The 27,570-nt window shown below is 41.2% G+C and overlaps 1 protein-coding gene across 2 annotated transcripts in view; it reads left to right on the top strand.

Moving 5' to 3' along the window:
* The first annotated feature begins 379 nt into the window (after positions 1-379).
* The window catches only part of AFAP1 (actin filament associated protein 1), a 123,715-nt gene continuing 96,524 nt past the window's right edge, over positions 380-27,570 (top strand). For both annotated transcript variants that reach the window (XM_067298265.1, XM_067298264.1), the window contains exon 1: positions 380-504. The gene's annotated coding sequence lies outside the window, so the exon portion shown is untranslated. The remainder of the gene's footprint in view (positions 505-27,570) is intronic.

The following is a 27,570-nucleotide window of genomic DNA, read 5'->3' as shown; positions in this document are numbered from 1 at the left end:
CACTGGTTCAACCTGCAAGCTTGTTAAGAACGGAGGCCTGCTTTAAGCTCTCCGCAGGCACTTTTAATCGATATAAACTTTAATCAGTGTAAACAGCCTGGCCTTGCGCTCTCGATATAAATCTGGGGGGCACGGGGCTAGAATATGAAAGAACGCAGTTTTAAAACAGTGCGGAGTCTGTGCGTGACTTCACGCGTCCCCTGCACGGGGATGCTTTAGCCGCGGGCAGAGCAGCCCCCTGCGCAGCCCCCCGCGCAGCGCGGCACCGCCGCCTTTGTTCGGCCTCTCCCCGCCTCGGCCGCTCCGGGCGGGGCCGGGCGGGGGGCGGGGCGTCCTGGTGTCCACGCCCCCGGCGCGGCGCGGCGCGGCCCTGGTGCTGCCTGCGCTGCGCTGCGCTGCGCTGCGCTCGGCTCGGCTGCGCTGCGCGGCCGCAGCTGCGCCGCCCCCGTCGCTGCGCGCAGGGAGCCGCTTTGTGCCGGGAGCCGCCGCGCCGCGGCCCGCAAGGTAGGGGACGCCGGCCCGTGGCCCGGGCTTGGCCCGCCGCTGGCGGGGCGAGGCGAGGGCGGGAGGGGAAGCGCTGCGCCCGCGGAGGGGCTGCGCCGGCCGCGCGGGCGCCGGGGCAGCCCGAGCCCGGGGCACCCGCGGCGCTGAGCCGCCGGGTCGCCGGCGCGCCCCGCTGCCGCCGAGGGCAGCAAGCCGCGGCGCTGCGGGCGCGGGCGAGGCGGGCCGGGCCGGGCCGCCGCTTTGTGCGGCCGGGAGCTCCGTGGCTCTCCGCCGGTTCGGGTGGGAGGAGGTGGTCTCTCCCCCCCGGTGCCGCCTGCACCCGCTCCGTCGCCGCGGAGAGGCTGATTGCATCATGCTGCAGCCCTGGATCCGGCAAGGGCACGGGCGAAGAGAGCCATCCTTCCAGCTCCGTCCCGTTGGCTTCGCCGTCTGACTCCCTCCTTTTTATTTCCTGTTTAACAGAGAGGTTAAAACTAAAAAGCAGCGTGTGATTGGTAGAAGGCTATTCAGTTTGCAGCGACGTATTTTGATTTCTTCCACTGAGGTTTTTTTTTTTTTTTGGAAACTCAATTTTAACTTTGTTGGTTCGGTGGGGGAAGAGAGAAAACTTGCCAAAGATTTAGCCAGTAGGAAAAAAATAGGCAGGCAAAAGAGAGAGCTAGATAAGCAGCCCAGAGCAGACTTTGCTGTATAAATTGCAGGTCCTGGAGCCAGAGACATTGAATAGATCCTCTGGCTGCAGTCGAAAGGCATCCCTGCTCCTCAGGAAACCAAGGAATTCACCTGCCGGGGAAGGCAATATAGATGAATATACGCTTCTGAAAGGCAGGACGAGGGAGATGTGAGGAACACAGAAGCAGTTAGCTGATCTCCCCTCTGGCTCCTGTGTAATCAGTTTGATGCAGCAAACACTTGATAGGTTTGTATCTGTTTTATTATCATACCTTCACGGTGATTGATCTTTTCAGCTGAGGTCAGACTGTAATATAATGAAATAAACCTCAAAATGAGAAAGATCTAATTAAATATTGTACTGCAGTCCAGAGCTACCCGAGCCCACAGATTTAGTTGTTCTTTGTGCAGTTCTTTGTTTTGTTCTATAGGAAAAAAATGTCACAGCAGGGATTGGTTCCGTTCTCAGGGATATTTTCCGTAAATGTAGCATCCTGCCCTCACAGGTGCTCTGCTGCTGTTTGCTCACTGTGTTAGGGAGCCACATTTTTCTTTTATGAAGACAGCAGTGTGATGAAATTCTTTTTCTCTGTTTGTGCGGGAAAGGGTGGTGTAGGGAGCCAAGCGAATGGCTTGGCAGCCAGATGGATGGACCCATCAGCGCTGTCCTGTATGGGCGCTTGGTGCCCTCTAGTCATCCCTTGTGCCTCCTGGTGGTTTCTGTAGGAAGAGCTGCGCAATTCCTTTCTCCTTTTGGACAATTCCTTTTTCCCTTCCAAACTGAGGTGTAAAAGGAGCTAATGTTGCATTGCAGACAGAGTGGGAGCAGCCCAGGCTTTCTAAGGCTGTACTCACCAGATGGATCTAAGAAGAATTTGAAATGGATTGTGGGGAAAAAAAAGCATCTACAGTCGTCTTTGTGTGTGTAAATAGTCAGTGATCTTAGTGGCAGTCGCGTGCCTAGAACAATGAGCAGGCATTCGGTGCCTTTGGTTACGTGCAGCGCTGTTTGGTGTTTGTCAGGAAGCAGCTCAGCGAATGTAGAAGTGTTATGTGCCGTTACCGCTTCTCGGGCAGATCTTTAGGTAAGGGGATTTGGAAGCTCTTTGGGATCAAAATTGCTGTGTTTCTGGCAGTAGTAGCAGCAAGGAGGAGTAAAATGCAAACGCACTTCAATAGGTCAGCCTATCCTGACTATTTTAAAATCTTATAAAATGAGCAGATGAGGTTTTTTGTTTGCATCTCCTCAAGCTCTCAAATTTAAGAGAGATTCTCTGAGACATCAGAAAATGAATATCACTGAAATCACAACAGAGCCAGGCTCTGCGTGCTACACGCACGACTAATTGTGCTATTCCTTTCAGTGGCACAAAGAAAACCTGCGGGAAGGGCAGGTCAGGCAGGAATTGTCTTGCCCCGCTGCTCGCTGCAGACGTTCCCGCGACGTTGCCCCAGGACAAAGAGCCGGAGGCTCAGTGCGGGTTTATGCAATCCGGATTCTACCGATTTAATTTCCGGCCATTTTCAAAAGTTTCGTATCTGATGTGTCCGTCAATGGAAGCCTGGTTAACCACGAGTGTGCTTGGCCAGCCGCGTTGTTCAAAGCCGCTCTCTTTGTGTTGCGTGGATGGGGCGAGGAGGAAGAGCCTTTATATGGATTTGGGAGAGATTCTCTACCTTGCCAGAGCAGGAGGGTGGGACGCGAAGATTTCTGCTTCCAAGCTACCATATGCTTTAGTTAACTTTATATTAATGTGCTTTTAGTTGCCCTAAAGCCTGCTGTGTTCAACTTCTCAACAGATCCATGCATCCCTTCCAGTTGCGCAGTTCAACTTGTGTTATGTGTGAATGACACCTAGCTGCTGGTGTAGCCCTGACTTGGCACTGATTCGTCAGTTTATCTGCAAATACAGTGTCTCAACTGGCAAAGGACCTGCCTGTTTGGGCTGGGCAGATGAGCTTTTTACACACCCAGTAGATAATCCTGGTTACTGCTCTTAGGCTTCCAGCTGAACCCAAATATTCAAACCCAACAAAAATAATAGAAAAATGGAAGACAACCGAAGTACTACAGAGTCACTGTGAACTTTCAGCCAGGACTTAAAAAGCTAAGTCCTGAAACGTGTTCCTGGTGTAAGTCTGTTCGGGTTATCCATTCAAATTCAGGAGGAATTAACTTTTCTGTTATGCAAGGTCCTAAGCTGGCCCCAGTGCAGAAGTAGCTCTTTATTGCTCTGTGCAGACACTCCCCCAAAAGACACTCTGTACGATATTAAAGGGAATTGTCTGTACCTCTGCCCACGCCATGAGCCGGTAGGAAAACATGTGGATTTAATCACGCAGCGGTGACCCTGGGCTAGGTGTGCAGGGCTGTCACACTGCACCTGCGTATACATACGTGTACGTATACATTGAGCTGTTGCATTTGTGCTGCCTGTGCAATGGTACTGTAAAACACTGCAGGTAGGTTTTTAAGATTTTGTAGCTCTTATTCTCTGGTTAGAAAGTTAACTATTGACTCTCTCCAGGTCATGAAACGTGTGCTGGCGCTAGCAAGGCTCATCCATAGGGTTGCAGGAACATAATCAGGGTTTGAGGAAAGGGGGAATATCTCCTCCTGGATAACAAATGAACTTTTGGGGACACAAGCCCTTTTTCAGAGAGATTTTAAGAAAAAAAAGTCACTAAATGGCCGAAAAGTAATTTGTCTGCCTTCCATTACTCCTGTGCTGCCCTGACCGAAAGCTGCTTGAGGTGCGCAGCACGCGGTAAGATGTGAGTGTTCAAGCTGCTGAGCGCCCTTAGCAGGCAATACTGCCAAAACGAGCCAACGCGATCACCTCTCTTAGAGGAGCCCTGGGAGAATACACTAGGCTGTGAAGAGGACAGATCGATATCTCTTGTATATTTTACCACTGTCCATCAAGAAATCTAGGAAAGAAATTCCTAAGAGGATTTTCTTACAGGCTCGTTTTTGTAAAGATGCCGCTCTTAGATGTAGCGGTTTCTTCCCAGTTGATAGTGCATGTTTGTCAGTAAAACTGTATGACTGCCTTCTTTGAATCTCTTTTCTAAACTAAAAGTAGAAATAAACTTTTTAAAAAAATCAGTGCGTTACTCCTTTCATGAGGACAGCTGAAATAGTGGTGGGGTGTTTTCAGATCTGGGGATTTCTGCTGCCAACATTTCTCTGCCATCATGTATTTTTGAGCTGAGTGGTAATGGCTGTCTTTCTCTAGGACAGATGTCGGTGATATCCTTATTGTGCCAAAAGCATTATGAGTACAAAATGCTGAATAAAAATATTTTCATCCATTAATAATAAGTGCTAGAAAATAGTGCACATGTGATTTCAATCTTAATCTGTAATTTAGATAATATCTCAAAGATAACAGTATTCTCCCCCCCCCCACCAAGAAATACAGCATTTTGTGTATGTGGGGTAAATGCTGTGAGTTGCACTAAGTATATATTATTCATTAGGGGACTGCCATTATATCATGTTTGTGAATTCCCCGAAGTCTCTATCACTTTCCCAATCATATCTTAACATTTATGGAAAACAAGATTTTGGTGTCCTTCTATGTGACTGACTGATGTTTGGGCCCACTGAACTTATCCTGTGCTGCTAGCCACTTTTAATAAACATATTTCCTTGGTTCATCTAAAATAAACTGACTTTGAGCAGATAGCTTAATTTGTGTATTCACATTATCAGGGACAGCACTAGTCTTTCACAGAGTATATGTTATCTCAGTTTTTCAGGGAAGTGGATGGCAAAAGCTATTTATTATGCTGCTTTCTTGCTAAACTACTCTGGCCTGTCTGTACAAGGCTCATTATTTGGCCGGTTGCTCTGGGTGGATTGTTTTTTTTATTCCATCCATTAAAGTACGTTTAATTTTTAAGGATCACTTCAAAATTTATGTGGTTTCTCATCGGTTACTTGCTCTTATGGCATTACTGTTTTGGCAAAAATGGAACAGAAGGTAATGAAAGGTAGGGATGTAATTTCCATTGTTATTAGCGATTAGCAGGTCTGGATTTTACAGTGCTCTAGCATTGCTTACCAGGGCCAGCTGCAAACAGCATTAAGGAGTGACCTTCGTAGCATTTCCCAGTGCAGTCATCAATCAGATCTGGCATAAGCTTTATCATGTCTATCAATGGGGCTCATGAGCCACATGCTGTCTAGTCTGGGGATAAAACAAACAAACAATGGGAGCTACTGTAGGTTTTGTTTAAAATAAAACAAACACGGGTGAGCTTTTCCCGTGTGTGCTAGCTTTGTAGGCAGATTTCAGTTTTTACAGGGTGCTGTTGATGTGATTAATAAAATATGACTGTTGTAAAGCAGTGAGAGAGAATTGCACTAATCTCAGTATCATTGACAAGTCATTCCCCATCCATTGCATCTTCAGCCTTTAACAGTCAATGCTTTCCAGGCTTGTTTCAATCCTGAGCATTATTTTCACTAAGGAAGAATTAATGCAGTTAAGTTTTTTTTTTTCAGGTATTTTCTGCACACGTAAGTATTGCAGAATAAAGAAGCAGTTTTCAGACTTCTGTGGCTCTTAAATCAAATAATGCAGCTTTCTCAGATTGAGCAGTCTGTTATTTTTTGTAAGAATGTGTGTGCTTTCACAGACTTTTCTGGGGCTTTCTTTTGTGAGCAAGTTTATAAGGTGGTGGCCACTTTTCAGCATGCAAAACATTATTAACACCCTGTAAGTGTATTATTTTTGTTTGTTGTCTTTTGTTGGTTGGGTTTTCCCTGCTGGCCTTGGTCTGGTTTTAGGGTTTTACTTAAGTTTAAAACAATTTGTGTTCTTAGATTTTTTTTTTGCTGTCCCTCAGACCATGACACTGCCTTTTTCAAATTCCTTTGCTATCCTTGTCCTGCCACCTGCATGAAGTGCCACTTTCTCGCCTTCCTTTCCAGGGCTCAGTACAGCTGACAGGTTGTCATTTAATGCTTTCCTTCCTTGCAGGCAAAATTGTAGCTAACAGTTAGAGAATAAGAAGCAATTAGGACAGGCAAAATTGCTAGTGTGTAATTGTAACTTCCTTTGTGGGTGTGTGTTTGTGTGTATATATAGATATATATATGTATATACAGAGAGAGTGTGTGTGTAGGTATAGGTGATATATATTGGAGCCACCGCTGGCACACAGGTTTTCTGTGACAAATTGCTAGTGTAGATTTACCGTTGTTTCCCTAGCAAGTAAAAGGTTTAGGCTATGAAATGATAACTGGTAGTGTTGATGGCCAGGAGAGGGTATGACCTATAATTTCTGTGCTTTTTAACTAGCAAATTCTTGGCAGAAGCTACTTGTGCACCAAGTTTGGGAAAAGAGGCTTGGAATGCTGTGAAAAACATACAATAACAGGTGTGAGGCAAATGCTCAGCAAATGTCAAATACTTCTAGCAAAATGTGTCAGAAAAAATCATGGGAATTATCTAGTTGGCTATGGAAGGAATGACTTTGAGGGTTTTCCTGCGTGTGACATGTTTGACAGGTTTCACTGCCCCAGGAGCTGAGCAGATACCAGGCTTGACAGCAGCCACAGCTGTCAGCCCCCACCCCGGGGTATAGAGCAAATCCGGGAGAAAGGAGCCGGCCCAAAACCTGGCTGAGCCTCGTCTTTTTTCAAATGCTGAGACTGCCCCTGAGGCTTTTGGCAGCTGAACGGAGGGTTTTGACAGACATCCCCGGGTGGTTTCAGAGGCTGCTGTTACCAGCTGCCTGCCTCATCGCTGCCGGAGGTTGGTGGCCTGTTGGCAGAGCTGGCAGCAGGCAAAGAGGCATCAGCTGCTCTTCTTCTCACCGGGCACATGGCCTGAATGGGACATGAAGAGGGGAGAAGGCTAAAATGCAGCTGCATAGAAGCTTTTTAAGAGTTCAAAGCCCCAAGTGAGCCAGCTCCAGTGGGAGGAGAAGTAAAGCTGGGAGGAGAAGTCCTCCCCAAGGGTCAAGTCCCATAAAGTCCTTCTCATACTTTTGCTTCACATGTACACGGCAAAGCAGCTGGGACCAAGCAAAAAGACATTGCTTCAGCCGTACAAACAGGATGGACAGGAATGAGGGAAGGATAAAATGACAGGAGCTGAAAATAAGATAGATAATGTAAGAGGTAAGTCATTTGATAAAGAGAGGTAGGGCTATAAATGTCATCTGGGGGAGGCTGGCCAACGGTTCAGCTGCAGAGGAGCCACGGTCTTTAATATGGTTCTGCCAGCAGAGCTTAGCACGGATCAAACCAAAAGGAATGGCCCATTTGGAAAGTGGGATTTGTTCTTGCAAGCGAAGTCTGTGCTAGGGAATGGAGTTAAACAGTTCCTGGAGGTTGTCACTGGCTACAGGAGATACAGGCAGAAGAAAAGAAGTACCTTAAAATGTTTAGAGCTAATTGATTTTCAGCTCTATTCAAATACAATGTTATCAAAACCACCCTTTTGAAAAGGTCTGCTTCTTTGGGGGAAAAAAATTAATCAGGTTGTTATCCCTCTATCGACACCATGTGTTTGCAATTAGGAGCATGAAGGGTTGCAAGTCTCCCTGGTCGGGGATGATAGGTGCACAGTGGGTCCTCCAGGAAGGACCAGGACTGCTAAAAGGAGATTGAGGCTAGGTCAGGCCACAGTGTTTTGTTTTGAGCTTCACAGGAATGAAATCCACCCTGCAGTGTCTTGGGGAAAATGTTGGACTGGGGCCAGGGGTGAATAATGCTGAGTTCAGTTGGGTGGGACCCCACCTGGTTACATAAACAATCATATTTCCAGGGTTGGTTAGTTATTGCTGTTGAAAAAATGATATTAAGTAAGGTCTCATTTAAAATAAAACATCCAGTTGTGGAGGTCTTAAAAAAAAAAAAAAACAAAAAAAAAACAGTTTCCCACTTCAGAAATTAATGAAAGCAAGCCCCCGAATATGCAAGAAACTGAAAGCACGCACCAAAACCCTCAGATAAACAAAACAAGTGTTCTCTGGGGAAGGAAAAAGCTGTTCCCTCGCTGGGACAATTTGTCTCTTCATGGGGCTTGTGAACTTTCTGTTTTCTCTTGGACTTTCTGCTGTCCTTGGTTCTCTTTGTACAACTTCTTGGTCTCTCCTGCACTACTTCTTCCTGGAGCTCAGAAAAGTGCTTAAGGAAAAGCTCCACTTTAAGTCAATGAATCACTTTATTTGATGTCAGTGGGATTAGTGCTTTCGTTGAGCACGTTCGTGTTGCTCTGCTGAGTGGGAGCCTCAGCAACCAAGAGGGGGCCAGGTAGGTCTGAGGTATGCCACCCTGGCATAAGCCAGACCTGCCACCAAAGCAGCCCTGCCACCTTCCTCCACTGCTGCCTGCTTGCAGCCAGCCCCAAGACACTGTCGTCCTTGTGACAGCCCCATCGTGAGTCTGGTCCCAGAGCTGACCTGGACTGAACCTTGCCCAACATACAAAAGAAAACCAACAGTTAATTTTAATCGGACTCAAGTTCCAATTAATGTCTTGGTGACTGTTGTTCCAGTCCATCTGCCTGCAATGACTGCAAGGGCTGCGTCCCTTTGGACGTTCTCCTTTATTATTGTTTATAAAACTCAGAGTCTAGATTTTGCATATGGGAAGAAGCTCAGTAGGAGGTGTCACCCCTTTGACCTCATCTTCTTCAGATCTCTCACCTTCTTTTTCTTTCCTCTCTCTGTTTTATAATCCAACTATGGAACTTTTGAAAGTGTTGTGAGTGTGCAAGCAAGTTACACTGATGGCTTCCTTGTAAACAGTAGCTCTTTGAACAACCTGAAGAAAATTGCAGGTATGTGTACAAGACTCGTGTTGCTGTCTCCCCCAAAGGAGACAACTGAAATATTGATTATATTGCAAGGAGAGCAAAAGCTGTCAGGTGATCTTGTAGTATGGTGATGTTTGGGGATTTTAGACTTCCTCAGTCCTTCTCCTTTTTCCTACCACTGTAATAGCTTTTTAAGTATAATGGGATTAGCTCTAATATACTTGAAATTGAGGTTTCCTTTCTGGTTTATGGTCGGATCATCTAAGGGCTCCAAGATCAAAGTGCAAACTCAGATTGCCCCAGAGTTTGTTGTACTTTGTGAGAGCAAAGGGTAAAATCGGTCTTTGAGACTTGGGATCATTTGGGATGGGTTTCCTGACATATCGGCCCTTACAAAAAAACAGCTGTTCTTAAGTTGTCGTTCTGCCAGCTTTAAAGAAAAACAACCAAACAAAAAAAGTACTCTGCCAAATAGAGATCAAACCTTAGCTTGATTGAGCATGCTTTAAGTAGTCCCAGTCTCTGCATTCACGCTGGCTGTGATGTTCCTGCCCTTTAGGGAAGTGACTTGGAAAGCAGTACTTATTACAGAGTCTGGCCCTCTCCTTGTACATCTCTGTAGGGAAGGGCTGCTTTTTAGTGAGTCAGGATCTGAACAACCCAGAGCCAGATCTAAATGTAAACCTCTGAAAGTAAGGATATGTGAAATGGAGGTATGCACGTTTCCTCAGTGTGACTGAGGAGCTGGTCTTGGCCGGGAGGCATCAGCTAGGTGGTCCAGTGGCATGGCCGAGCATTGCCCCGAGACGGCACAGCTGGAAAGCCCTTGCCAAATACCCTGCTTGGGCTTTACAGCCAAAGAAGCATGTGCCCTTCCAGTAGGCCACCACCAGTGACTCACGCAGAGTGCTTGGTACCCTAGAGCAGCTCTTTACATGTTAATAACTTATAAAATATTAATGACTTCATGAGATAGAAGAGGGAGTAGGAACTGGAAATGGCAGACGTACAGGGAGTAGAGGGCAGGAGAGAAGCGAGTTAGTCTTCTTAAAGCTTAAAACAAATGCATAATAAAGTTGTGAGGGTTTTGCTACACTGGTCATAGCTCTCATCAGCCCTCCTAATGCCTCAGTGCTCCAGAGATTTCAGTGCAAAACCATAATTCAATTTCACTTTAATGAGGTTCATAGGAGAGGGAGAAGCATATAAGAGTCATACAGCACTCTTTTCCCTTTTCTTGATGTAGTTGCACTTGATTTATAAGCCTTCATAATAACTGCTGCAACTCAAATGATCTTAAAGATGAGTTCAAGAGCACTTCTAAAAACTGGGTTAAACAAGCATTTATCTACTTTACTTGGGAAACTTTATTTTTTAGTAATGCTAGTCAATATATCTGTAAAACTGTATGTCACACTGCTTTTGAACTGTAGTTAATAGGGGCTACCTCACCTGGCGCTTCTATCAGGCAGTCCACGGAGCAAACGTCTCCCCTGCTGTTTTGCAGCCCTGTACCCCTTACGTGGGCGGTGTCACTTAACGCTGCACTATTTGCTATTAAAATCACAGACTGCACTCCTCTCCCATGAGACTAGTTGAGAAGAGCCCTGCAAGTTATCTCACTGAAGTCAGACTTGCTGAGACTCTCAACATGTACATGCACTTTTTTCCTGTGATTACACTCTCTAGGGTTGGCCAAGGGGGTCATGACCATCCCAGACCAGTTCACTCTCTCTGTCTGTCTCTCTCTCTCTCTCTCTCTGTATGTATGTGTATATATATATACACATACATATTGGATGTATGCTGGAAAATTACTTCTGTCATTATTTCTTCATTAAACTGAGCATTTCTTCCTAGTGAGATTTTCATCAAACTTGAAAATCAGGAGGAAACAGGTACCCTCCATTCACCAATGGAAGTTGCCCAAACAAGTGGGGAAAAAATGCCATTTCAAACTGTTATGGACAAATGATAAAAGCCACTTGCAAAAATAATGTTCTGTGGTTGCTAATTTCTCATTTAAATTGCATTTTCTTATAGAATTTTAAGTGGCTACTTATACCGTAGTAAACCTAATACAGCATTAAATAATTTATTCAGTTTTTAATTAAGTGTTTTAATCTGAGTGATGACTCTTTTGTGCTTGTTTAAGGAATAGCATCTATGCCAAAATGATTCTTCCTCTAACTATAGGCAAATGAATTTTTGTCATTGACTAATAAGACAAAGACCAATGCCAGTGACTTTGGACCCTAATAATAGGACTGCTGGAAAATTTCTGAACTCCAGCAGAGAGCCCTTTGGGTAAGAATTTTTATTGTCTGCTACCATTACCTCGTTTAACATGCAGTTTGTTTGCTGGCTTGCTACTAGCAGTGAAGATTACTAGGATCTGTGCTTTTGAGAATGCTATTATTTTCCTTTTTTTATCTGATCACACCAAGGAATTGTCACTAAATTAAAATTCTGACTGTTAAACTATGTGTCCTGGATGATTAAAAACTTCATCAGCATAAAGTTGCATGTTCTTTAATTTAAGGATGAGAGGGCTGTATCCCATCTGTTCTAAGAAATGGCATTATTAAGCTAGCTAAACAACTGTAATATGTATATTAGCACATTTGGGTAATTTTGTATTGCCCTAGCTTCTTCCCATAGGTATTTTTTTTCCTGCCTTCTTCATACATGCACCAATTTTTGGAATCTTTCAAAGAAAAATATAAGAAAAGTAATACATAATTTGTCACCATTTTTTGATGCATCATTATTTTCTAATTTTTACTAAGTTGCTTGTTATTGTCAGATTACTGTCAGTTTCCAGATTGAAATCTTAACTACTGAAGGCAAAATTTAAAGTAGTGTATAGACTATGACTGGTGGCTGCTTTTCCAAGTACATTTCCAGACAATAATCTAACGTCTTCTACCATACAGGATGCTTTACAATGTAAGGTGAACTCAGGCTCATTGCGTTGTCCAAAGATGACAGTATTACCACAGGACTTTGAAAATATTAAACTGATTCAACTCCCTAGGGAAATCACTGTGCTTGTGAATATCCTACCCCAAAATATATCTGTCTATTTTTTGTGTTTATGCTTGTTCTAAGTAAAAACCTGCCCCATTTTGGAGATTCTTAGAGACAGTGCGCATTGAGGACTGCATGGTACCTTACTTGACTTTGCCTTGTCCTCTATATAATTGCCTGCCATCCTCTTTTTTTTGCCTTGCCTTGCTCTGTATTTGATTGAGTGCCTGCATCTGTTGTGAACTTGCATGCAAGAGGAGTTTATGGAGTCAGTATCCTGCCAAATTGCTTTTGAAGACAAATGGTGAGAAAGTTGCCTGTTGTAAGGAATGAGACTGAGGTGCTCAAGCGTAGTGATCTGCAGTCCCACAGTTACAGAGTTGTGCTGGGGGAAATTTGTTTGGGTCTGATTCCTTTACCAGATGACCGTGGGTACAAATTACATAGGGAATTTCATTTCAGATTATTTTCGATCATTGTGCTTCAAGGGCAGCATACGACTTGACATGTGCCAGGTTTGCAACTGAAGGCAAAGTGAAACAGAGGGCAGTCAACTCAGATAGTGATAAAAGAGCAGAATGATTTCAAATAGTAACAGCGAGGGACATTTTTGAAATAAATGCACTGTGATGTTTTTCTACATCAGGCATAGAAGAGTTAGTAATGGGATATATAACTGTGTCATTCACTACCGTGGCAGCTGAGGCTGAATCTGCACACAGCTGAACTCGTGTTGCTGAGTTTGGAAAAGCAAAGAAACCAAGTGCAGTGAAAACCCTCACCCTGCTTATCAGTGGGACTTGAGGAGATAGGTCCACTGTTTGTTAAAATGGTTTTTCCTGATGTGTGGCGACCTGTTACTGCGTTGGTTGTTCCTGATACTCAGTTGACAGCCTCGGTCCAAAGTGCTTTCTTTCCCTCCTCTTCCCTTTGCTTGGGACAATGGAATGAAATCTTACATTTCTATGTCAAATCTGTTAAGTTTTTCACACTTGAGTTTTGAGACTGGGGGGAAAGGGCTCTTGGTGAGGCTGTGACAGGAGGATGGAATGGGAGCTGAAGTCAGGGTGAAGTGAGAATAGATTTCTATGAAGCAATGTTACATTTACCAATCTTGAAGATTAGTGTTTGGAAATCTACTTTCTAGCTGAGGAGACATGCAGTTTGTTTCAGCCTATCAACTTCTACAGAGAACTCACCTAGTTGTACCTTCAAGGCCACTCATTGGGACCATCGGTACTGAAAAAATTGCAATCTGAAGTGTCATCATATATTCACAACTACTGCCCTGGTGCTTCTAGCCCCCATCTTGTGTGCGTGCCGAGTGAATGGAAGAGTGAGTCAGAAACCAAGGAGGCGGCATGAGCTCCACTGTGATTTTCAGATTCTCAGCACAACACAAAAGGACTCCTGATGGTTTCGGTTAATGTGTACTTCAGAAAACTTAAGTCTAGATGTTTCTATGCCTCATTTCTATTCCCTGGAAAACTGGTTGAGCACAGATAAAAGATGGTCTATACATGCTATGTAATATTAGCACTATTAAATATACAAGTGTGAGTTAAAATAGGATATGACTATATTTAAACATTTTTCTTGTTACATTTAAACAGCTTTCTCATTACAGTAAAGCTATTTTTCACTTCCCCTATAGTAAACATGGGATCAGATTTTCAAATTAAATGCACTTGAAAACTGATATGCACTTACAGTGGGATACATCCTGCCAGACTTCAGACGTAGACAAGAGAGCGGGTCTATAGCTGAGCTTGTTCCCTCTAGACTTCTTTTACAGTGATGGACAGAAATGTGTTTCTCTAGGATGTAATTAATCTGCTCTGTGCTAGCTGTCTATTTTGGGAAGCCTGCATTTCTCCACTGATTGTACAGGGAGCCTAGGGCAACTAGCTCAGGTATAGATGACTACATTGTAAGCACTGGCATTTAGTCATAGGAATGTCACCTCTAAAACGGCATTCCTCTGTGCTTTCCACCATATAAAATGAGTAATTCCTAAGTGAAAGAATCTATTTAGGAGGTTTAAAACAAGATGATCATTCTTTGGATTTGCATAGATACGTGGAGTATTTATATTCCTAATTTAGGTTTACTTGGTGCTTACAAAAAAGTCTGTCATGAGGCATTTGCATGGCTACTTAAATATTTTGAAGACTCACAGGACTAAATGAAAACAACCTTGAAGAAGAAACTTGAAATCCAGGAATGAGTACAAAGACAGCTTCTTGGAAAATGAGTTTTACAACTGAAATTTTTAGCTGTGTATTTCTGAGAATTGCTGTATAATGTTAGTTCTCTGTTTTGGCAGAAGTTTGCCTTATCAGTCTCGTATAATATCCATTTACCAAATGTTGGTTCATTCAGCTGTGAGATTTTTATTTTGACTGTTGTGCTCAGTGCCTCACTAATTAAAATATCTTGCATTTGGATGGCTGTAAATAGACCAAAAATAATGAGTTTTGTCAGTACTGTTTAAAACTCACCAAAATTTGTGGAAAGAGAAAGCCCTGCCTTTAAAACACAGAAAAATATATTCTGAAGATAAAAAAAAAATCAAAAAAAAATAATTGACTGTGAAGTGGTCTTGGGAGTCATCACTTAGAGATACATGGGGAGCTACATAGCGAGAATTTGGGAAAATTTTGTTGCTTGTGTACTTAGAAAGGATGCACATTAGAGCCCATAACTTCTGGGAAGGGGTGGCGTCTGGGTTTAATCAGTAATGTATTAATCAGTTTAATCATGAATCCTACGTCTGAATAATACCAGGAATTGTGATTTTGAAAGGAAGTCCAAGGAGAACCAGTGGCCTGAGTTTATTACCAGGGTGTTTTGTTTGTTTGTTTGTTTGTTTTAACAACTATACTTCAGTTTTGGAAAGGAAGTGCATGAATAGATATAGATAATTGAGAAATGTGTCTTTCTTTAGCAGAAATCCATATGTAAAATATTGTATTGCAAGCTGGTCTCCATTAAGCCTGTTTTTTAACCAAATTTCTATTTGTTTTGGTTTTTTGATTGTATTTTATATATAATACATATCTCATTCTCAGGTAGTTTAGTAAAACAGTCGTTTCTTCTTCTTAAGAAGGAAATCCCACAGAATTTAGTGAGGAGATTTACATAAAGGTGGTTGAATCTCTGTTTCTGTCTCCTAATTGTAAACATGCAACAGTACTCAGATGACTCCAATTTTAAATGAACACCTATAAAAATAGGTTTTTGCCCATGAGACTTGATCCAGCAAAATTCTTTACACATGTGACTGTTTTCATTTTAAGCAATGGGAAGATTCAGACACTTAAATATGTCTGTTAATGCGCCAGAAGGTCAAGTGAAACGGCAGAGCTAGAAGACACAGAGAGCGCCGTGAAGCTGCTTTGTCCTGGGGTTAACTGCACCACCAAGGCGGGCTGTGTACATAACCCCATGTTCTGTATTTCTTTTCCTGTTGACGTTTGTTTACTGGTATCAGCCTTCGTCTGATGTTTGTCTTGCTAAAGTCTTAAAAATAGTTCAAAGTCTTAAAAAGAGTTTAAGCCATTTTTCTAAAGAATGTAATGCTTCATCACTTTATTTCAGGCTGAATAATGACTACTCTCTGGCTACGTATTGCTTGTATTACCTATTGTGGGTGACTTCCCAGAAAGATTCCTTGACTGTTATTGTTTGAAACATGATGATTGCTGAATTATTTTAACTTGATCATTTTTGCTGAAAGAAAAAAAAGTTAAATGTTGTTAGGACCTGGAGAGGTGCAGCATTCATTAGAAAGTGCTGTTCACGATCACATCACATTCACTGGGGTGCAGACCACCACAGAGTTGCTGTTTAGTTTAGGCAAGCATGCATTTACATGTCCTTTACAAGGACTTAGGATCTGCTGAGCAGCTGGAATTTATGTTAACATTATGCATTAACCACAAAGACAAGATAGAGCTAAATGAGGGCGCAAACTGTAGCAGATATTTTTGTACTGCCCCTGAAACTGTATCCAGATCCTTAACAAAACACCACAAGTTGCTACAGATGGAGATAGGAGGGGATCTACTGTAGATATTTACACAGCTCTTATTATCCTCGTATCCGACAAGAATTGCAGTTATCTCTTAGACATAAAACCTTAGATGCAGCAAAGAAGGTGCCTCCCTTTCACTGTTGTCCTAAATAGAAAATCCCAGCCTTGATTTGGAAGACACTAGTTTGTACATAGAACCATACAGTATATAGGTAGGTGTTCGTAGTGCTTCACCGCCTAAGGATATTACTGAAAACTGCTTTGAATAGGATTTCTTAAAACTAACTCATAAGGAGTCTTTTCCTTAGGGAAAGCAGTGAAGTTAGACCTAGAAATCTTGTTAAAGTGTATTGCAAGTGCAATTCTGGAATAAAGCCTGTTTAACAGGTCTACATCAGGACAGCGCAGGCAGCACAGGCTCTCCACTGTAAAAGCGTGGAAGCATCTTCAAGCAGCCTCATTTGCTGCCTATGAGAATGTTTGGGGAAGGCTGGCCACATCTCCCTGTTAGATGACTAGCTAGTGCCCATCACTTCCAATGTTGCTGTTCCAACATCAATATCCTACAGAATATACATGCATACATATTCATGCATGATGATAGGACCCGTTCTCTGGGTGAAGTGGAGAGAATCATCATGGGTTGTTTCCTTGGATATCGCTTTTGGTTTGGTCAAGCGTACCCAGCCTACTGAAACACTCTTTTCACATTTTTTCATTCATTCACTGCTTTTATTGTGAAAATCCACAGCAGGGATCAGTGTCTACATATTTTAGGATTTGTACCTGCCCTCCTCCTATGTTTTTACTGAAGAACTACTTTAACTTAACTATATTTCAGGGGCTCTTCTTTGGTTGAGGTTGGCTGAGAGATGCCATACTGTGAAATGATGCTCACAACCCTGTCTACCCTTGCACTGTACTCCCTCATCCCTGGCACTGAGATTCCCAAGTAACATATATCCCATGGGTCTTTGCGGTGATCTAATTCATTCCCTGTTAATTTAGGCAAATTGCCCACTTTTCATGAGTCCATGGTGGAGCTGTGGGGTTTTCCTTGACACACAAGAGCACTAAGTAGAGCTAGATAATGCTCCCAGCTGATGTATTGTTTTAGCTTGAGCTGTGGGATAAGAAGGACATGGTTATTTAAATTGTGTTGTGAACAAATGGTCTTGTATATAAATGCATGAGTGTGTAGTCTCTTGCATTAACTTCTGCATACATTTATCCTGCATAATAGACATCCATAGATGGGCTACTAGAAATATAGTATCATATATACCAGGGAATTCTGACTGCCTCCAGAAGAGATTTCTTCCTATCATTTCAGTTGTATTTCCATTTTCTTGTGTACTGGAAATATCAGAGCTATCCATCATATATACTCAGTCCTTAAAGGGTATGGACTTTTGTTTTTGTTCTTTTTTTTATTTACTGCATGTATTTTCCATGGTGCATGTGGATTCCAAAACCTTGCCAGGAGGTAGTTTAAAAATTGCTGACTTGTCTTTTTTGTTACATGTCAGCACAAATCAAAATGTTTGTCAGCTTTTTCTCCAATAAATAGTTTTACTCAATTCATCTTACAGTGTAAGAATATGTATTTACTGCTTACATTATTCCTGCTTCTGTGAGACTTGAATAATGTGGTCAAGCCATACTTACTTGGAAAAAAGAGCTTAGAAAGAACTGTATTATACTCAATTTCACCTGGAGAACAATGTCTAGAGAGCTAAAATACATCGAAAAATTAAATAGGTCCCCTTGAAATGAAGGATGTGAATTACTGTGCATTCTACTGTTACAATATCTGCTTATCCACTTTCAGTCTCTTCTGCTTAATTATCAGCTTGAATCTCTTGCAAAGTAAAGGGTAGGTGTGATAGCTTGTTGCTTCATTAATTTGCTTTAAAAAAAAAAAATTCTCTACTGATGTTGTATTTATTGACCTTAAATTTCAGAAGGGAAAAATAATCTAAAACATGAAATAGTACTGGACTGTTTAATTCTGATAGAAATATTCAGAATGAATTTTACTACTCTTTGCATGGTTGCTTTGTAGTCTTTTAAAAATACAGAGGTACATTGTTATCAGAGCAGCTAGTGCATTCCACAGAGATGCAGGATAACACACGTAGCTGGAATGTGCTGCCCCGGGGAAGAGCAAGCTAAATGTAAGCCTCCTTGCAGCTATTGCTTCCATTTGAAAATAGTTATAACATTTAGGCTATTGGTGACATTACCTCCAGTAACTTTAGCAGTTTAGCGCCTGAATATGTCTCATATATAAAAATATGCAGACAAATATTTTGCATATGTGTTCAATAAATACTAGAGGTTTTTTCTGTCTTCAGGTATTTTGTTCCAAAATGGTCTATCCAGCACAAAATTTCTATGTGCAAGTCATGAATGCTCCAAGAAGCTGAATAGACTTGTTTCGCAGCAGAAGAAAAATAATAAAACTGTCCTCATTCTTCTTTCCACATAGCTACTGAGTCCTAAACACAAATAAAACCCCATAGCAGTATGAACCCGGCATACCCAGGGCTTGTCTGATGATCTTGGGGTAGACTACATCCTTCCTGCCAAACTCCAGGATGCTCAGCCTGCAATCAGGAGATGTCCTGTCCCACCACTTGCCTCCCAATAGCCAAGTTGTGCTTCCACCTACAGAACAGAAGGAAATTCATGTATATCTATATATATATACATGAATTATAAATATATATGTGTGTATATACATATATATACACCTATATATATGAAATTCAGAGGTCCCTTCCAACCTTAACCATTCTATGATACCTGCATTTGAAACTAGGGCTCCTGCAGACGTGTGGTAAGCTGGATCTGTGCTCTCATCTGGGTCACCTGATGCCCCAGAAATGCTAATGCTGGCCTGAAGGAAGGAATGAAAATGAGGGATCAGGGAGGACCTCAGCCCTCTCAGTGGCAGCCCAGACTTACATTAACTTAAAGTTATTGTAAAACCACAGCTTGAAGGAAGGGTAGGGAGGAAAAAACCCCCACAGAAATAACCATTTTTATTTGAAACATACATATTTGCACACCTGCGCATGCTTTTTCACTTGTACACACTCTGCTAAAAGTCATCTTAATATCTCTGAAAGTGACCATCCAGTTACTATTTCCTCAGTGAAGAAAACAATCGTACCTGGTTTTCAGCAGAACATGGGGCCTGACCTAAGGAGCTGTACGTTCTCTGATTAGGAAATGCTTCAGCTGGAAGCACGCTTCAGCGTCTTGGGAAGGAAGGGGAGAGTGCATCAACAGGAGTTTTTCTGTCTGTTCATGCTCAGTTGCACGTTATCCTCTCACAGAGTATGTTATTTGTCTGATGTCAGTCTAAAGAGAAGGAGGTTTATCATATCCTTTTAAATTTAAACTCTTGACCATGTCAGAATTATCCTTTTCTGACTTTTCTGGGTGTATTAATTGGATGATGTGTTACAGCTAACTTCTAAATAACTGCTGCCTCTTTGAAAAGCATCAGATTCCTGAAGAGCTTGATTTCTGCCTACTTAAACGATGCTCTGCATAATCAGATCTAAATCATTAATGAAAAACACTTATTTCCTTTGAAAATGATATCATGCCATAAAGCTAACAACAAAAACAGGGAGGGTTGTAGAAACATGTTACTTGAGGCTCTGTGCCTTCTTTGTTACTGGTAATCCTTTCAAGCCCTGCCTGATTAAGAGCTCTGGCATACCCATTATGGGCTGATAGAGTTATTGCTGTGTGTGTGTGGACAGCTGAATTGTGAATCAGCTGCTGAACTGCTGTGGTGTTTAAATACTGACCAAAATTAGTGATCTTCTGCATTAGCATGACCCTTTCAGCTGCAATGGCTCATCAGGTGATTTAAGACCAGTGCAGCTGTCCTTGCATGGGGTGGAGGTTGCAGTATTCCTGCAACCATGCCAAGGTAGGTCAGAATCCTAAGAGATCCATCTTATTCTTTGAGATGAGTTGATTTTGAATGGTATCATGTCCCATAAATATTCTGTCTCTTTCTCCTCCTGCCTGACCTTTTGTGACAGTTCAGGACAGACTGAAAGTAGCCTGTAACCTATTCTCTCCACTCTGTAATTAGGCTGTCTTGGTTGCATGTCTACTTTGCAACCTACACAGTTTGTCATTTTAGCAGATCAATGTTTCCTCATAAGAACTTTTTCCATCATGAAAGGATAAGGTCAACTGGGCTATGTATATATTGCTGTTGTTAATACTTCAGGCAGACACAAACTGTTCCTCCAGTTAAAATGATGTGCAGCAATGTCAGGAGGTGATAGATTATGTAGTGTTCTTTTTCCCATTGCTGACACTATTATTGACACATTGTTTAAGCAGAAAAATAGCAAGGATCTTCAACAAAAGCCCAGGCTGAAAGCTGTTCCTGCACTCCTAGGCACTCCATTTGTTTCATCCATTTGACCATTCAATCCTGTTTCTTTCCATCATTCTGCATCTTGTAAAACTGACATTTATCACATAAGGAGTAAAGCAGCTCTTCCCCAAAATCTGGCCATGTGGGAAGGGGTCTCTTAATGTGGAGAGAAGCAGTTTCCTCAGATTCTACCAGCTTACAGGAAAGTTTGCAGCTATTTTGTCATCTTGTCTCTTGCCTACATGACAGAGAGATTTATCCTTCCAAAATAATACTCCCAGGCAGTTAGTGTGTTGTTTTTTTTTCCCCCCCACTCTTGTTTCTTCTTCAGTATGATGAAGTTGGTGATGAAACCTTGAAGGTTTTTTTACAATGTTTCTTCCACAGAGACTGAAGACCAATAGCACTGCAAAAAGTCTTCCCTGCCCCTCCCTCCTCTTTTTTAAGCAATAGAAACAATTTAAGGTAAAAATAAGTAGTATCCTTCATTTTGTTACATTACCTATAGCAAGAATAAACAGCAATATGCTCTGTAAGATGTGTACGTGTGACAGCCACATCTTGGACAAGTCTGAAGGACCGATGTCATGCTGTTGCCACAAAACAGCCAAACATTTTACTGGGGGTGTTGTCTGGAAGAGATGAGAAATAATCCCACTGCCTCAAATCACCTGGAGAATGCCTCAACTGCAGTAGTGCGTGATCTGGGGCACTGTACTTGAGGAATAGTGTAGACCACTGGAGAGCTTCCAGAAGAAAGCAACAGGAGGGCTGGAAGATATGACCGGTGCAAGACTGATGGTATTTCAGTTGTTAAGCTAAGAGAAAACTGAGAGACATGATAATAGTCTTCAAATATGCAAAGGCTGCTACAAAGAGGGAATAATACAAAATGGGAATAATATGTTCTCCATGTCCTCTGTGGATAAGTCCAGAAAAAATGGACTTAAACCACAGCAAAGGAGATTTATGTTACACATTAGAAATACTCTTTTTAATGTTAACAGTGGTTGAATGTTGGAACAGATTGCCAGGGAAGGTCAAAGGTTGGACAATCATCCACCAGGAATGGTGTGAGTATAGCTGATCTCACCTTGGAGGAGAATGATGAACTATATTCTTATCCTCAATGTTTCTTTCAGCTTTATTCTTTGACTGAACAAGAATTATTTATGTGTTATGTTCTCATGCTTTTCTAACTCTCTTACACCCAAAAGAGTGATTTTTTTTTTTTTTTTTATCTGTCTTTCAGTAATGATTTTCCTCAGGCTAATACTTAAAGATGTCCTTAAAAAGTTAAGTTAAACACAGTAAAGAGCGTTTTTCATGAGGGTAGGTAGGATTCTTTGACTGCTCTCTTCAGACAGTGACCTATCAGCCTCTGGTTCTCAATCTTGAAAAGAGGATGATGGTAACTAATGCAAAATGGTTTTGACCTCTGAGGAAGCTTTAACTGCCAAACACCATTGTTTCACTTTCTTTAGTTCTGCCCTCTCAGATCACAGTAACATATTCACTCAAAGCTTTTCCATATAACTTTATATTTGGAATTATTCTGTTCATTTTCTTTCTTTCTTACTGTACTGAAATGGAATTCTGCAATTCTTAGTAAAGCCAATATGGATTTTTCACTTTCGCTAACAGATGCAGGAGTAGTTTTTTCCTCATCTCTTCTCTACAGCAGTAGCTTCCCTTCCTCTCTCTCCCATTTGCCTCTGAAAAGGGTGGAAGCTTGACAAAACCGTTGATGACAAAGTGACTGTCAGGCTAAAGGCAAAGGTAATCGCCTACTGGGACACGGTTACTGTCAACTTCCTTTAATTTTTAGTGGATGGCACTTGTCACTCCCTGATGAGGATAGCTGCTCGTGGTGAGATGCTGAGGACTCCTTTGGCAGCCTCTGAGGGTTATTATTTGCAAAAGATAATGCACTCCAGCTAGGTTAGAAGTCTTTGATTATGAAGCCTGACTTTTGAGGAAGAAAATAGCAAACCAGCTATTTAAAGGATTGGACATTGAAGAGGCTCTGACTGAGGGAACATCTCATTCTGTTTTTTTGGTGGCTCCTTCTTCCCCCTTTGCTCTCTTGTCTCATCCTGCTTCCTCTGACTGGTGCCCCTACAGAGGCATCACTAAAGTGGCTTCAGTTCAAAAAAAGGTTTTATTTGCAGTGTTCTGGAAATATCATTTCTAAGAAAATACAAACCTTTTGTTCTTCTGACTATCTTGTTAGAATGCAACAATATCTATGTTTTTCCCCCCTCTGGTGTGACCTGAAAACTTTCAGTGACTTTTATGGTTCAATTACTTTTGGCAGGCTTCAGTTCTCTAAGTTAGACCCATGCACTTGTATAAACATAACTGACTTCAAGCTGTGTTAAATATAATCACTTAGCTACAAAAACAAAAAACAGATAACAACTAAGATCAAAATTCCATTTTTTTTATAAACATTTTGGGCTGAAAATGATGATTTAGAGTGGCAATCACACACTGCTCACAAGTATTTTTCCCTCTTTGTTCTTTAGCTCTCACAACTATCCCTATTGTCATCCTAAACCTCTCTGTCTTTGCTAAAAATGCATTTCTACTACTATCAACCCTACAGAAACAGATCACAGAATCATGTCTTAAAAAACACAGAGACACATGGCAACAGGAAATGTGAAGCAAAAATAAATATGACACCATCGCTTTTTAGGGATAAGTATGCTGAATATTAAATCAAATCCTGAAGTTCCGTGTGCTGCTGTCTAGAATAAGCGTGATATGAGTGGTGAGTATTAAAAAGAAAAAATGGTGTGGGACACGATGCATGAACAAAACCCTTCAAAGCATATGTGTCCCATATAGTGATGTTTGACAGTAAATGTTTGGTTTATCGTATGAGTGAAATAAGAAAAACAGCAACTAAAAATAATAAAAAAAATCAGTGTGTGGGCAAAGAAAAGTGATGGGAGAGAAGACGTTACAGTTTATTTTTAAAAAGAATGTTGGTGTGTTTGTTAAAAACACCTCCCTTCCACACAGTCTTCCAAAGTAATGAATCATTTTACTCTTTGTTTGAAAGTTTAAATAATTATAAAAAAGAAATAAAAACACCCAAACTCTGCTTTTTGAAAACTGACACTAAATAAAGGAAATATTATTTTCCTTACAGATGAGCTCAGAACGGACTCATCACTCCCCTAGCACTGCCCAAACTTGAACTTGCTAAAAGAAGCTTCCTGAAATTCAGAAAACTCTACTGGTGGCACATTGCATGAACATCACAAGCAGGAATAAGAATATCACGTGCTTTGTGTCTGCCTTCGTAATTCTAGCCTTCAGTTTAGACCAAAAAAACCCAACTGTGACAAACTAATATTTAGCATTGTGTTACCTCACATTAAGTTGCAGCTCTGGAGTTATTCCAACTCTAGGAAGCACTGATAGATGTGAATTAGCTTCTTCTTACTCTGTAGACTTAAATCCTACAATTTACGCAGCTGTGAACTTGTCTAATTCACTTCCCATACACGCTTTAAAACCTCTGAACCGCAGTGTGGAGTTTGGTGCTGCTTTCAGTGCAGGCAAGCTGGTAGATATGAGCTAATGAATAAGCTAACGGTTAAGTGAGTCTTTAATTCCTGCTGCTAATCTTACTACCCAGTGAGGATGGAAGCTAGGCTGTGGAAGAGTTATTCTTCTTGTGTGTTTCCGTAAGTTCCTATATTTGCCCAAAAGGATATGCTGGACCTGTGGAGATATGCTCCCAGAAGCCTTTGCAAAACACATCTGGATAGGCACCCTACATGCACCTGAAACTTTTGGTCCACCTACCAATAAATCAGAAATTTTTGCAGCAAAAGATATTTTTTAACAGATATTTAAGTATGAGTTTCATGATGATTATGCCCTGTTTGGTTTATTATACAGAAAATATTAAAAGCTGAACAATCTCTAAAAATTTGTTTGACCTGCAAAACCCAACGCAGAACTTCATTGAAACATTCTGAGTAAGAATTGGGGGGGGGGGGGGAGGCAGGTTCTCTTCTAGCTGTTTGTACAACCAACCTAAGTATCAACTAAGATACAAATTTTCTTTTCTTTATGTTATTTTCTTTAAGGATAAAAATACTGCAGTTTTTCTAGTAATATAGTTGAATAGTTGAGTAGTCCAAAGGGTTGTTTGCTCTGTGATCTAATTTGCTCTCCTGACTAAGGTGCAGGTGTGTGGTTAACACTAGTAGAGAAAGTGCACACTGCTGTGGATGGCACTGCTTTAGTTTACTTGGTTTTGGAAGAGATGGATTTACTTAGGGAAAATCCAGATGCAGATGATTAGATGAAAGGGAAAACTACCAAAAACAATAGGATGAGTCTAAATCTGTGGAGCCACCATAATATATCTGCGTATCTGGATTGCAGTTCTCTCATAATGAGCAACAGGACCAGGAACCTCTTTAACATATGTTACATCCACAGTGAATCAACCCACAGTTTTTACTCATATCCTTTTTTTACTTTTGGGTCTGGTTCCAGCAATTTAGAAAAGTTTTGTGGCAACTGAGTCAAAGAACTTGGCATGTGTTAGAGTTTGGAAGGCCATGGGAATGTTGGGCAAAATCTGTGCTAATGGCTTAGTAGTAATGAGGTAACAGTAATAAATCTTACCGTGTTGCAAAAAGGGGATTCTTTCTAATTTTTATTTGAATATTTAGAGGCTGTTCACTCTCAAGGAGATTCATGCGGTTTCTCTTTCTCTTTCAAATGATAGATGCTCTGTAGGGGTGATGCTAGAGGGGTCCATGCAGAGATTTCTTAATTTTTGTTACATTTAAGTGGGGATGGATGATTTGATTGCAGACTAACTGAACTGTTTCTTCGTATCTTTGTTTAGAAAAGTTTGTTTAAAAATACAAAAGTTTGTGGTATCTTTACTTGTAAAAATTAGAATAAATAATGATAGCTATATACGGCTTTTCTAATCCTGTACTTATTCTTCAGGGGAAGTAACTGAGAGGTGGGAGAGGGTAGAGTTTGTATGTTTAATATCAGGGTCAGGAAGGTACAAAGTGCTGTTACTGACTTCCCTGGAAATTGTGGGAGCATAATAACTTCAAAGAAATCTCACCACTCTTTCTTAAATGTTTAAATGTGAATGTGAACAGCCATGTCCAAGTGTTTAATGTGGCCTACGTGATTTTTGGCATAAGTAACATTGCGCTTTCTCTATTAAATTTGCTCCTTGGCTTTTTTTGGTATGTGTCCTTTGGCTGTAAGTTTTAACAATTCCTGACAAACAGAAAGTGTCCCTGATTCTGCACTTTCCCAGTAGTGCCGAGATGAGAAATGAAAGAACATGCACCGGCAACAGGACAAGTAACTGCTCTCTGGCTGCCACTGTGTTGTGCTTAGGATTTTAGGAATATAGCTGGACCTTCTCTCAGGTACAGGCAAGGGGTAAATCCATCAGTGTTAGCAAAATCCTAAGTGTTTAAAATCAGTGTGTAAAAGGAGTTGGGTTATCTACTCCATGATGCAGCACATCAGCTAATTTGGCACCTTAGGGCCAATTTGTACAGGAGCTGTTGCGTAATTTCATGTCTGCGGAAGCGATGTTATCCAGAAGCTGGCTCTGGTGTCCGTTCTGAGACCAGACTGTTTTAAATGCTAAAGTGTTTGATATGACGGTTAGAAGGGAGTCTGACAGTCTGAGCACTTCTATCGTTTTACTCAGAGGACTTCAACGTATTGCAGCATTAGTGAAAAGAAGGTGGCAATGTATTAATATTTTCAGAGAAGTTAATTAATGTTAATATTGGCTATACTGTAAGTTCATGAAGAACCTGAGATTAAAATGCTGCAATCGAAATTTCCAGCCTCCCTTATCTGACCATTGAAACCACTGGTTCCTCATTATAAAGGAACAAAACTTGAAAAGCACCAGGAACTCAGCAGTGTTAGTCCATCGTTACATCAGTATAAGTGGAGCTGCAATTACACTGAATGCTTGTCTCCTACCAGCCCCTGAGGATTTTTTTTTTAGTTAGCAGTGGAGAAACGATCCTCATTTGGCTACATTAGACCTTCAGACTCAACAAAAACCCATGCTCTGCCTTGAGATTTTGACCTCCTTGTTATCTGGTAGCTTTCTGATATGTAGGCCACGGGGACGTGTGCCGAATCTGCCCCAGGTTTTATATACCTTCCCCTATACCTTTGCTACCATGATTAAAATACCCTGGTGGCATTGCAGTGTGCAGAACAGGCTTCCAGTTGGCCTGGAACAGCCACCAGGCAAACAGCTGCAGTTCATGAGCACCAAATGTGTGGCACTGCAGCTTTTTGAAAAGGATGTGTGGGTTCTCCTTCACGTTTCCTGAAGTTAACAGAACTTCTTGGAAAACGAATGTATCCAGCATATTCATATTTTGTCATTAATTGCTAACTCCTTTATTCCAGTTAGGAATTATTGATTATTTTATTTTTGTGATTATTTTATCACATATTTTCTCCAGATGATCTAATAAATTAGTTATTTTTTTATACTCTTTGTTTCTTCATCGGTTGTTCATTTCTGCAAGTGTGTTTGTTTATGGGATACTAGGCACCTTATCACTGGAGCATTAAGATGGGAATAGGTCCAGTAATAGCAAGACTTTCATAAGTTCGAAACAAAGTAGCTACGGAAAACAGAAGAAAGAGCAGACTTAGACTAACCTTTAGAGTTTAAAGAAAGCTATATTTACTTCAAAACCTATCATTTAAAATATATAATAGTACATCATCATGCAGTTTTCTCTCTGTTTGTGTTGTATTTTTAACTTTGATTACTCTCTTTTTGTGCCATATAATCGGAAGTAATTTTAACTAGCACTCACATCATAAGCAATCTACAAGTTTTTCATTCTTGCAATTCAGGTTTACCAAATACTGCTTTTTTTGTTAAAACAATTTTGGTTTTACTCATAAATTGATCTACTGGTGTCAAAAGAGAATATGAAATAATTTTGGTTTTACTCATAAATTGATCTACTTGTGTCAAAAGAGAATATGAAATAGTCTATGTACTTTTTCAATAGAAGTCAAGAACAAGAAAGGAAAGTTGGACCACACAACTACCACTTGGAACTGTTATTATTATTATGTAT

The sequence above is a fragment of the Apteryx mantelli genome, chromosome 5 (assembly GCF_036417845.1).
Source record: "Apteryx mantelli isolate bAptMan1 chromosome 5, bAptMan1.hap1, whole genome shotgun sequence".
NCBI classification, from domain to species: domain Eukaryota; kingdom Metazoa; phylum Chordata; class Aves; order Apterygiformes; family Apterygidae; genus Apteryx; species Apteryx mantelli.
Note: the sequence above shows the minus strand (reverse complement) of the source record. Positions and strands in the feature narration are given on the sequence as shown.